Genomic DNA, 12,750 nt, shown 5'->3' with positions numbered 1-12,750 from the left:
CCAAGCAGGTAAAGACCTCTATGAGGCAATTGGTGAATCAAAGGGATATGCAATCTATCCCCCACTATTCTGTTGAGTCGTCCCTCTGCTCACACGGCGGTGTGTTGACGCATTGGGGCACAAACCCAAGATCTAGTGCTGTTGCACAATCGAGTCAGAGTCTTGAGCGTAGAAGGGTCCCTCCATTCTGGACCCACGCTCCTTTATCTGAAGCTCTCCCTGGTCAGGGATAAGAGCTGTGAGGTCTCATCCTCACTTCACCTTTTCATCTGCTTCACCTTAGCCTCGCAATGGCAAGGTTAAGAGCGAATACTACCCTTGTACAGACGACTTGCTTCGGCAGTCAAACCCATTGTTTGAGCCCACTTGATTGGTTATAGTGTGTGCTTTGTGAATATTTGTGTGACATGATTGTTTTGATTGATTGATGCTTGTATGCTTGCTTTCTTCCTGGTTAGGATTAGCTTGCTTATGCAAGTAGGATAGAAACCTGAACATAGGGCAATGATGCATGATAACACTAGGCTCGAGTCCAGCTCCCTGGTAGTGTGTCTTCCCTTTGTATCTGGTTGGAGTTTCTTTCCCTTTCAGGGGAACTACATCGCTCTGATCCTTGTTCCAGACGAGGTATGTAGGCAGGAGACCGTGCGAGGTCTCTCCGGGCACTTTTTTTCCTTTTTGTGTGTGTTTGCTTGTTATCTCCTTGTGTGTCAGGATATGGACGTAAGCCCAGCGATTGGTTGTACGTATCCTGATGGTGTTTTGGTTCGGATGCCGACGTAAGTCCAGGGATTGGCAGTCGGGCTCCATGTTTGCCCGTGTGTTTGTTTGCTTGTTTGGCGTGCGTGAGCCGAACTACGGCAGCTCTGATTCTCGTTCCAGACGAGATACGTAGGCATAGGGTGCGATACCCTATCGAGCTCCCTTCTCTTAACCCCACCTGTGTTCCCTGTGTGTGTGTGTGATGTTTTAGCAACCTATTCTTTATTTTAGAACGTGGATCCCGTCGAGTACGACGGACGTGAGGGGTGCTAATACCTTCCCCTTGCGTAACCGACTCCCGAACCCTTTCTCTTTGGTCGCGAGACCATGTCTTTCCAGGTTTCTCTGAGCGTTTCCTTTCCCTATCTTGGGATAAATAACGCGCAGTGGCGGCTCTGTTTGTGGTTTTTTGTTTAGCCCGCCGGTTGTTTTTTCGCAGGATGCGACAGTTGGGTACAAATTGTGAGGTCAAAAGCACCAGTAGATATGCATTGTTTAATGCATGGAGGCTTGGTGGAATCGCCATTACGGTTATATTAATAACCTTGATCTTTGCTTCTGTTCTGCATAGATGGATTAGCAGGATGCAACACGATCCCGAGGAACTCAATGATACCAAACTGAATAGTTATTTGGATCAAAATCTTTACTTCTTGAGCAGTAGCAAATCGAAGGAACCAAGGGAGATGTTACTGTCTTAAAGCCCACCCTTTTGACAGCAGTATCGGCTATTATTGATCGTATTCGAGATGGAGTTGTAAAAATGTGGAAGTGCAGGGTGACAAGATAAGGAACCGCAAAAGTTGGTCAAGATGGATTCAAGCAGCCTCTGGAAGTTCAGGATCATCTGTGACTGAGGTTCAATCGGACCAACTTATAGAGGCTACTGAGAATTCATGTCGGTATAGTGATGCTATTGGAGATAACACCAAGGAGTCTTCTGAAGCAACTCTGGAAGATATTGATCATAATTCAAATTCAACTTTCACAGAGCAGAATCAAATAAAGATGCGTTTCAAGTTCCTGATATGAGCCAATATCAGGATACCGACAATCATCAATTAAATGATAATATATCACATGCAGTAACAAGCAGACTGAACACCTCTCATACTTCAAGTTTGTGGTGATTGTGCGTGGGAAACTCGAGACTCGAGCTACTCAATTGGCTGCATTCCAACGTACAGTACGAGGGAGTCGATTAATGGTGCATTGGAGCAACTTTGTTCATAACAGCAAGTTTGCGAACTTGCTCAATCTCTGAATCAACCATGTGATGCATATTAAGATCACTCGGTATTGGTGACTTCACTTCAAATACATCGACGTTTCCGGCAAGACATTCTTCTATTTGCTCTTCAGTAGCATGCAAAGTTTTGGTAACTTTTCACTCTCAAGTAGTCTCCAATGAGCAAGTCGCGGTCTCAGCATTCCATATACTTCAATTGCTTTTGAATTCCATTCGTCTCCACCTCCTTAAGTACAAAACGAACAAAATAATATGGATCCCGGAATAGCACAAAAAGCGCTCCAAGCCATCGGTTTAAATTGTTGCTAAGTGTTTGAGCTGCTAAGGTTGCCGGTAAAGTGCTTCCTGCCTTGAATGGAAAATTGACCGGTATGTCATTCATTGTCTCAACTGTGGATGTCTCAGCCGTCGGCCTTACAGTGAGGCTCGAAAAGACCAACCTCAATCCACGCCGAAGCTGCTGCAATACAAATACCAAAAATCAGTCAAATTCCAAAAAAGCAGAAAACACATATTCAAGTGAGTTACAGTGGTGAGTTGTTTCTTACCGACAGTAAAATTCTCTTGAAGATGAAGAGAATTGAGGGAGGGACCACTAGCTTGAGTGAAGACAAAACCTCCAGCGTCCTCTGTACTAACAGACCTCCACTACTCTGAGAAAACACAGAAACACAGCAGAGGAAAGAGATTAATAGCATATAAAAGGAGGATCACTGTTCACAAAAAAGGGGAGAGAACGGGAGCGGCTACCATTGAGAAAAGGGAGAGAGAGCTGAAAAAACCCTAGTTTTTGGAGAGGATTGGCGGCTACCATTCAGAAAAGAAAAGGAGAGAATCGAAGGCAACGCTTACTCACATTCGTCGGTCGAGCTCGCCGCAACCGGTTAGCTTCTTTTCCGAGCTTTATTTCCATGTTTCGATTATGCTTTGAACTCCATGTTTGATTTAGCAACACCGCTGCTTGTGATGTTAACTTGCTGTTAAGATTTTGATTTTCGAAATGGAAAGAAAACTTAGCTTTGGATTCGTCGTTACTGTTTTCAACATGAGCTTTGGTTATTCGTAGTTACTGTTTTCAACTTTGTATTTTATTTAAAAGGTTTGGTGCGGCTTCTGTTATATTATGTATTAGTGTTTGAAACTGTATAACACAGATAGTTCTAGTCCAGTGGTAGGAATATTGTTTGTTAAATCTTAGGTTCTGGGTTCGATCCTTGGTTGGCAGCATTTTTCATTTTTAACATATTTTCTATTCTTTATTAGTTTTTATTATTATTACCACTTTTTATTATTTTAAACCTTTTATTTTTATTTTTTCTCCCTTTTTTAAAAAAAACACTTGTTGATTTTAATGTTAAACATCGATTTTAATTTATGGATTCAACGATTTCCATGTTGTTCATCCATGATTATTTTTATCGATATATTGATAGTATTTCGCCGCGTTTCGATTAATCGCATATGACATTTCAATTATTGTCAACATGCACAAACCGGCTTTGAGCACATTATTTAGGTTTTGTGTGTCCCTCAATTTCCATCTGTGCAAATCCCGATTTTACCTTTTTTCGATTTAATTTTTAAGTGTCTTGTAAATATAACCTGTTGTGTTATTTTTTCACATGGCTTACTCTTGGGCCTTCTTACAATGAGACAGTTCGTTGCACTTACACTCATACATTGCATTATTTGTTATCTGGGTCCGATTTAATTATTCCAGTACTTTGAATCCCCATTTGACAAAATGTACCCCACTCCCCCGATGTGTAATAATTTTACTGCTTTTCATTTCTTTATTGCTTGACTGTTTAGTTAGTGTTAGATGCCCAAAAGTGCTTATTTGAGCTATCATATGTGGGCATCTTTCACTCTTTTTCCTTGCTAAAAACTGTCAAAACCACATTTGTTTTACATGGAATGCATTACATTGATAAACAAGCTTGGTGCCTTTGATTTGTGTGTTATTGTGCAGGAAAGACATGAACTAATTGAAAATGAAGACACAAGAAAATTGGCAAAGGAACCAAAGAATACAAGCATTTCATCAGCCTGCTCGCTAGGCGAGGCTGTGGCGAAGCATTGGTTCGCTAGGCGAGTTCCAGGCGAAAAGCTCCAGTAAATTGTCAAATTAATTTGCTAGGCGAGCTGAAGGCGAAGGTGGTAGCGAGTTCGTTCTGTTTTGGTGAAAAACGCAGCCAGCACTCACTCGCTAGGCGAAGCTCTAGCGAGTCCCCAGCGAGCATTCCAGTAGCAAAACCTCTCAACCTCGCTGGGGCGAAGGTTGAAGCGTGTCCTTCACTAGGCGAAGGTATGTTCGCTAGGCGAACATGACAGTTCAGCAGACCCTGTTTTCTCTGGGCGCAGGGGCCTTATGTGCCCATTTTAGACCCTCGCTAGGCGAGCCATTCTGCTCGCCTAGCGAACATGACAGCCCAACAGTGGTCTATAAGTAGCTGGTGCCACTTTTGAGCACCATACCTCATTTTTACCAACTTTTTCCACTTTTGTACTTAGAGGAGATATTTTACAGCATTGTTAGAGGGGATCTTTTATGCCCTAATTTTCATTTCTTTTCATCTTAGAACCATCTTCCACAAAAAGAAGGTGGATTCCCATCCAACTTCGATTATCCGACTTGGATGTTGATCAACCTTCTTTCCTTACTTGCCGACCAAGCTACCATGAAAATGAGTAGCTAAGTCATCCATTTGTCAAGGTTAGATGTAGGTGATTACTAGCTTTGTGTGTAAATGTAAGGATCCTCATATGTAAACTCTTTAATGGTAAATATATGATGAAAACTTTGTTTCTATTTAAAACTCTTTGTGTTGGTTTATGATCGAGAGATGTTTACCGACTCTTGACCTAGGTTTTCATCCAAACTTGTTTGTTAGCTAGAGATAGTAATGAATGATTTTGTTCACCATAAGGTTGAACCAAAAAGTTGTCATTTTGATAGATTGTGTTCGAGAGAAACAATGGATCAAAATGGAAAAACTCACAATGTGTGTTCGAGAGAAACATATTGAGAGGACTTTGTGAAATGATTTATCATCTAAAGGAGTTTATAAGATTGTGGACCGAGCAAATACATGCAAAGTGATCATTGAAACCTAACTTTGGCAATATTTCTCATTTATTCAAAACATAACTTTTACCGCAATTTATTACTTTTTATGCAAGATAACTTGATTAAAACCAAAACCCTATTGTTACTTGAGTTAGAATTAAAACAACCATCGAACGGCAGTGATATCTTACAATCTCTGTGGATACGATAACAAAAACCCGACACGAAATATACATTTCAACAAAATGGCGCCGTTGTCGGGGATTGTAAATTGATATTGCGAGCATCGCAATGGTTGTTTAAGTTTTAGCTTGTGAATTTTTGACTTGTGCTTGTAATTTGTTTGGTTTAGTGTGCAGCTTACGTTTTATGCGAGGGCAAATCCCTGTGGACGAACTTCTTTTTGATCCTGAGATCGAGAGAACCGCAAGGAGGCTCAATAGCAAAACGAGACGTAGGAGGCAACAGGCTAGACAACGCCAAGAGCAAGGAGAAAGTTCTTCAACCACAAATCCACCACCATTCATACCAAACATGGAGCCACAACCACCACCACCTATTTCTACTCCATGTATCAATAGTCCAAGGAACACCGCTCAGTTTGCCAACCACACAGGAAGGCAAGCTGAGATGAAGACGGGAACTCTGAATTTATTATATGGGAGTCCATTCACCGGAATGGACCATGAAGACCCATTTGCTTTTCTCACAAAATTTTATGAGATAGCATTGGCTGCCGGAGTGGATCAGGCTCAGGAGCTTCCGTTGTTCAGACGATTATTTCCCCACGCTTTGCTCGGAAAAGCAAAGGATTGGTACCTTGATCAAACACCAGCCGTAATGACAGACTGGAACGTGTTAGAAGAGAAATTCATTGAAAGATTTTTCTCCCATAACCGATTCATGGAATCAAAGACGGCCATCTCGGTGTTTTCTCAAGGAACCAGTGAATCTTTGAATGAAGCGTGGGAGAGATTCAAGTCCATGCTTAGGAAATGTAAAGGGCATGGATTTGATGAATTGACTCAAATCCATATCTTCAGAAATGGACTTCAACCAAACTGTAAGACGTTGTTGGATGCCACCTCGGGTGGCTCGTTGATGTCAAAAAGTGCCGAAGAAGCCACGAACATTATCAATCGAATGGCTTTAAATGATCTGCAAAGTCAAAGTCGTGGAAAGTCTTTGAAGAAGGCGGGAGTGCTTGAGTTAGGGACGAATGATGCCATCCTTGCCCAAAACAAGCTCATCTCACAACAAGTGGAACTCTTAACGCAACAAATCAAAGAGTTAAGAGAACCGTCAAAAGCTAAACAAATAGCTTGTTGTGAACTTTGTAAAGGTGAACATGACACCGGATTTTGTCCACCTCCAGGTTTTGACGAAGTAAATTACATGGCCAATCAACGGGACTATCAACCAAGACCACAACAACAACAACCTTATCAAACAAACCCTCAAAATCAACAACAACATTTCCAAGGGAACCAAGGGTTCCAACCTAGAAGTAACTATTACCAAAACCAAGGTTATGGAGGTAGTTCTTCTAGCCGTCAAAACCCTCCCCAAAATCCTTATCAATCTCAACAACCACCGGTCGTCAATTCTAAGTTAGAAGAGACATTGACGCAATTTATGCAAATGTCAATGGCTAACCAAAAGAGCAATGACGCGGCCATAAAAAATCTCGAGACTCAAGTTGGGCAACTTGCTAAGCAAATCGCGGAACAACAAACCGATCCTTCATTTTCGGCAAACACGCAAACAAATCCTAAGGAGTATTGTAAGGCGATCACAACGAGAAGTGGGAGGGAATTGATGAGTGAGAATAAAAAAAGAGTTGAGAGAGCAAATGAGGTGGAAATAGTTGAGGAAAATATTGATGGTGAAGTGGGGGAGTGGAATGAGAAGGAAGAAGTTGAAAATAACGAACAGAATGGTGAAGTTGAAAAAGGAATAAGTGTGGAGATTGAGAAAAATACAAGTGATGAGGTAATAGGGGAGGTAGTGAAAAAGCCTAGATGGAGGAGTTCTAGAGTTGCAAAGGGAAAGGAGGTAGTGAGCGCTACTCCAATCCAAAATCTTCCTTATCCTCATGCTCCTTCCAAAAGGGAGAATGAACGGCATTACGCCCGGTTCATGGATATTTTTAAACAGTTGCAAATCAACATTCCGTTTGCCGAAGCCTTGGAACAAATGCCCAAGTATGCCAAATTCATGAAGGACATACTAACCAAAAAACGGAGGCACACAGAACCTGAGACAATCTTGCTTGATGCACGATGTAGTGCCATCATTCAAAAAACCCTCCCAAGGAAGGAATCCGATCCGGGACGAGTTGTTTTACCAATAACCATCGGAGACACCTACATGGGTAATGGCTTGATTGACTTGGGATCTAGCATCAATTTAATTCCCCTGTCCATTATCAAAAGATTGGGAAATGTTGATATCAAACCTGCGAAGATGACTTTGCAACTCGCTGATAAATCTACCACTGCACCATATGGAGTGGCTCAAGACATGTTAGTCAAAGTTGATAAATTCTTCTTCCCGGTTGATTTTATTATTATTGATATGGAAGAGGATGATGATGCTCCGCTCATCTTGGGCCGACCATTCATGAAAACCGCGCGCATGATGATAGACGTAGACAACGGTTTGATGAAGGTAAGGGTCCAAAATGAAGAGGTAGCCTTCCATCTGTTTGAAGCCAAAAAGCATCTCAATGATAAACATGATTCTTTCCGAATTGATGCCACAGACGAGAAACTTGTGGAAGTCGCAAACCAGGTTCATGTTTCGAATCCTTCTGAAAGATTTCTTATCGGAGTATACAAAGGTTCAACCAAAAATAAAGGAAAAGACATGGAAGCATTGTTGCATGAATTAGAAGCTTGTGGAGAACTTGTCTATCATAAAGAGACAAGGGAAGGCGGGGATATGACTAGTATAGTGGAGGAGCCAAAACTAGAGCCAAATTTGAAATATGTGTACCTTGATGATAACTGTGCTAAACCCGTGATCATTAGCAACAATTTGTCCACAAACGAAGAGAATCAATTGATGCGGGTGCTAAAAAAGAAGGAGGTTGTCAAATTAGTGGAGGCCGGGATGAATTGTTCTATAGCCGACAGTGAATGGGTGAGCGTTGTTCAAATAGTTCCGAAAAAGGGTGGTATTAGATTTTATCAAAGGTTCATCAAGAAACTCTTGAAGACGACAAGGCCCTTGAGGAGGTTGCTCAACAAAAGGGATCCCGGAGGCTCAAACAAAAAAGTAGAGCGCGGAAGCTGCACAATTCCGTTCGATGCTCCTCTGTGAGCATCGCACCGTCGAGCTTAGTCGACGTTAAACAAGCGCTAGTTGGGAGGCACCCCAACATTGTAAGTATTTACTGTTTTATGTTGTATTGAGTACACTGTGCTAAACCCATGCTGGATGACTTGCAAGTGCTGCATTTGCCAATGCACTTGCTGTCACGCTCGCTAGCAGCTCGCTAGGCGAAGCAGTAGCGAGCACGCTCGCTAGCTGCTCGCTAGGCGAGGCAGCAGCGAGCGCTGCAGTACTGTTTACTATTTAAATCTCAGCAGGGCCATTTTTCCCCAAACCTTCAAAAAAAATTCTGAACGACTCTGCTGAGGAATTTGTGCTAGGCTTCTCAAACTCTCTCATTTGCATCTCTATCACCAACACTTGCTCTTTTCGGTCGATTGCAAACTCTTCTCACTTCACATTTCCGAATCCGTGTAACTAAGGTTTGCCCTACTACATTTTTCTTTTTGTTTGAACTCTTAATTTCCAAATGTGAATGGCAAATAGGATGAGTGTGGTATGGGAACATTGAGGTTGCATGTGGTATTTTGGAGTTTGCAATTTTTGGAGATTTAGGTTTTCAAATTGGGGATTTAGTTTTACTTTAGGTTTTGCATGCAATTAGGCAATCCCCAATAGCATAGAACGATTAATTGCCATGAGAAATCATTAGGTTCTGATGTGGGAACCATTAGAGTATGGGTGTTGGGGGAAAAATCTTTGAAAATGCATAAAACCCCAAAACCCGTAAGGTTCGCTAGCACTCGCTAGGCGAACCTGGGGCGAGCGTTCGCTGCCACTTCGCTAGGCGAAGCAGCAGCGAGCAAGGCAGTCTTTTGAATTATGCTTTGATGGCTAATCTGTTTGTTGGTGTGTGTTGTTTCTTTGTATATTTTGCAGATGGAGTCAAGATCTGGAGCGGGTAAGAAAAGAAAGGGAGCGACTACATCTCGGACAGTTCCTATCCAGTTTGACCAAGACAAGTTTGTCGGCCCAAAGCAGGCCGCCAGATACATCGCTCTGGAGAAGCGTAAGATACTTCCAGAGAAGCGATTTCTGATCAGCCCACAGGGCACTTACAGAAATTTCGCCGGGTTGATTGACGCAAAGAAGTGGGATAGGTTGATTAGTCCCTTAGAGCATTACGACATTGCGACAGTGCGGGAGTTTTATGCTAACGCACTGCCCGACGACGACGAGCCCTTTACTTGGGTTTCTAAAGTGGCCTGGCGTCCAATTCCATTTGACCGGGATGCTATCAACCGAATCCTTGGGGAACCGCTCCAGCTGGGAGCTGACCAGAGAGACCAATACCACACCGACCTAAGGCTTCACCGAGATGTTCCTGCCATTACTGCCGCCCTGCTTTTACCTGGGAAATCTGTTGAGCCGAACCCATCTGGGGTTCCAGTGAGGTATCACCGGGAGGACATGACTCCCATGGCTCAGCTGATACTGCTCTTGGTTTTGACCAACATCCAGCCCAAATCCCACACCTCCACTGTGCCGATCCCAGTGGCACATTTGGTCCATTCCATCCTCACCAATGTCGAGATCGATGTGGCGAGGATCATCGCAAATGAGCTGAAGTCCGTGGTCGAGAGCGGGCTTAAGTCGGGGGCTCGTGTTAATTGTCCCCTAGCTTTCCCGTGTTTGATCATGAGTTTATGCGTTCAGGCAAGGGTGAGACTTCCGTCTCGTGGGCATGTTAGGATCCCGTCACCTATCGATGATCGGTATGTGGCTAAATATTGTAGACCAAAGACTACCGGTGGCAGTGCAGCCTCAGGAAGTACTCAGGCTTCTGATAGTCCTGGTACTTCTACTCCTAGAGTAGATCCGTACCTGCGGGCTGTTTGTGACTACAGTTTTGAGTGGATGGCGGCATCCCAGAGAGCTATGATTGATATGCATGACTCTATGCAGCGTTGCAGCTGCAAGGTAGTGGTGCTCATGCTCTGATGACGCGGGAGCAGTTTCTGCTCAACGCCAACTGGCCCGTGGACACGCCAGTGTATAGTGAGGGGGTGGGCGCTGATGCTGCTGATGATGATGATGTTGATGATGAGGCTACCGGTTCTGAGGCCGGTAGCGAGGAGGAGTCCTGAGCCCTTAGTGGGTTAAGTTTTTGTGTGTTTTCAGTTTTTATGTTATTTCTATTTGTATTTTCGGATTTTGTATTTTGACCATGGTGTTATACTATTGGGGTGTTTTGTCCCCCATGAACAAATTTATATTTTATGTTAATGTTATTTATTTATGTTTTTAATTTTGTGTGTTTAATAAATTTTTGGTTGATTGAGTGGCAAACCCTTCTAGATTGGTTGCTCCTCAAGAAGTACCCAATGAAGGTGCATCCGAGCTTGGATGGCAATGATAAGAATAAACAAGTGAATGAAGCTAAGGTACATGGTTACCTTCGGCTAGAATTTTAGAATGCATTAGGAACTTTACTCTTTTTGGTAAATTGAATATTGTCTTTTTGCAACATAATTGAATGAATGCTTCATCTAGAACTTAAAACCACAAATTGTGAGGAAACCTCCATCTTTCACTTAAATGCTGGATTCTAATAAGTTTTGTTGATTCATGTGATTCATTCTTTGTCTTTTATTATTGTGAAATTGTGGAAGCAATTAGAAATGATCAAGGCACTTGTTTTCTTTCGAGCACAACTACATCCAAAAACAACTTACCTGTGAGCAGAGAGAGTATTTGTAACCCCTTTGAGCCTAAACAGTTGAATCTCGGCTTGAAATAAAGCGAGATCTCAAAAATCTTTTTTTTACAACCCGGAAAATCTTGATTATTGTTCTTTTGCCGTAAAAAGTTAAGAGCATTCACTTAGGGTGTGGAAGAAATAAGGTGGGGAGAACGAAAAAGAATTGGTAAGTACCACAACTCTTGAAAAAGAAAAGAAAAACCGAGCAAGCATAGAAAAATATATGTATAGAAAATATAGAAAAGAAACATCTGTTTTGTATATTTGATGTGAAAGAAAAGAACAAAAATAGAAAAAATGAAAATGAATGCTTGCTTGGAAGAAAAATAGTGAAAAATAAAAATTGAGTTGTGGAATATGTGTTGTGAAGGTTTTAAATAAGAAACAAATGAAACAAAGTCGAGTAGTGTGAATAATACTGTGAATGTCTCTTTTGCATCGGCACTTTCGTTTCAATGGCCTTAGAAATGACCCTTGTTTGTTAACCTAACCAAGCTTCAACCGAAAAGCCCTTAGTGATCTTTATGCTTCCACAGTACAATTTTTAATTGTTAGACATTGTATGAATCTATTTGATTTCTTCATTATTTGTTAGAGAGTGAGATTAGTCCCGCGGTTGCAAACGCGCAAAATCTTCATTCGTTATTCGAAGAGGAGAGATAGGATGATTAATTCAGAATAGTATTGTTGTAGATAGATAAATATTTTGCATTGCTATTTAAGTTTTAGTTCTTATGTATTATTTTATTCGAACCGTTGGGAACTTGTATTTGCTGATTTCGCTTGTGTTTGAGCCGTTTATCCAACTTCGGAGAAACCATTTTCTTTAAGCAAATCCTCTTGTCCTTCAAGAGGCATACTTTGCTTGAGGACAAGCAAGAATCTAGTTGGGGAGAGTTGTTAGATGCCCAAAAGTGCTTATTTGAGCTATCATATGTGGGCATCTTTCACTCTTTTTCCTTGCTAAAAACTGTCAAAACCACATTTGTTTTACATGGAATGCATTACATTGATAAACAAGCTTGGTGCCTTTGATTTGTGTGTTATTGTGCAGGAAAGACATGAACTAATTGAAAATGAAGACACAAGAAAATTGGCAAAGGAACCAAAGAATACAAGCATTTCATCAGCCTGCTCGCTAGGCGAGGCTGTGGCGAAGCATTGGTTCGCTAGGCGAGTTCCAGGCGAAAAGCTCCAGTAAATTGTCAAATTAATTCGCTAGGCGAGCTGAAGGCGAAGGTGGTAGCGAGTTCGTTCTGTTTTGGTGAAAAACGCAGCCAGCACTCACTCGCTAGGCGAAGCTCTAGCGAGTCCCCAGCGAGCATTCCAGTAGCAAAACCTCTCAACCTCGCTGGGGCGAAGGTTGAAGCGTGTCCTTCGCTAGGCGAAGGTATGTTCGCTAGGCGAACATGACAGTTCAGCAGGCCCTGTTTTCTCTGGGCGCAGGGGCCTTATGTGCCCATTTTAGACCCTCGCTAGGCGAGCCATTCTGCTCGCCTAGCGAACATGACAGCCCAGCAGTGGTCTATAAGTAGCTGGTGCCACTTTTGAGCACCATACCTCATTTTTACCAACTTTTTCCACTTTTGTACTTAGAGGAGATATTTTACAGCATTGTTAGAGGGGATCTTT

This window comes from Lathyrus oleraceus, chromosome 4, assembly GCF_024323335.1.
Source record: "Lathyrus oleraceus cultivar Zhongwan6 chromosome 4, CAAS_Psat_ZW6_1.0, whole genome shotgun sequence".
NCBI classification, from domain to species: domain Eukaryota; kingdom Viridiplantae; phylum Streptophyta; class Magnoliopsida; order Fabales; family Fabaceae; genus Lathyrus; species Lathyrus oleraceus.
The sequence above is the reverse complement of the archived record's forward strand: the minus strand, read 5'-3'. Positions refer to the sequence as shown.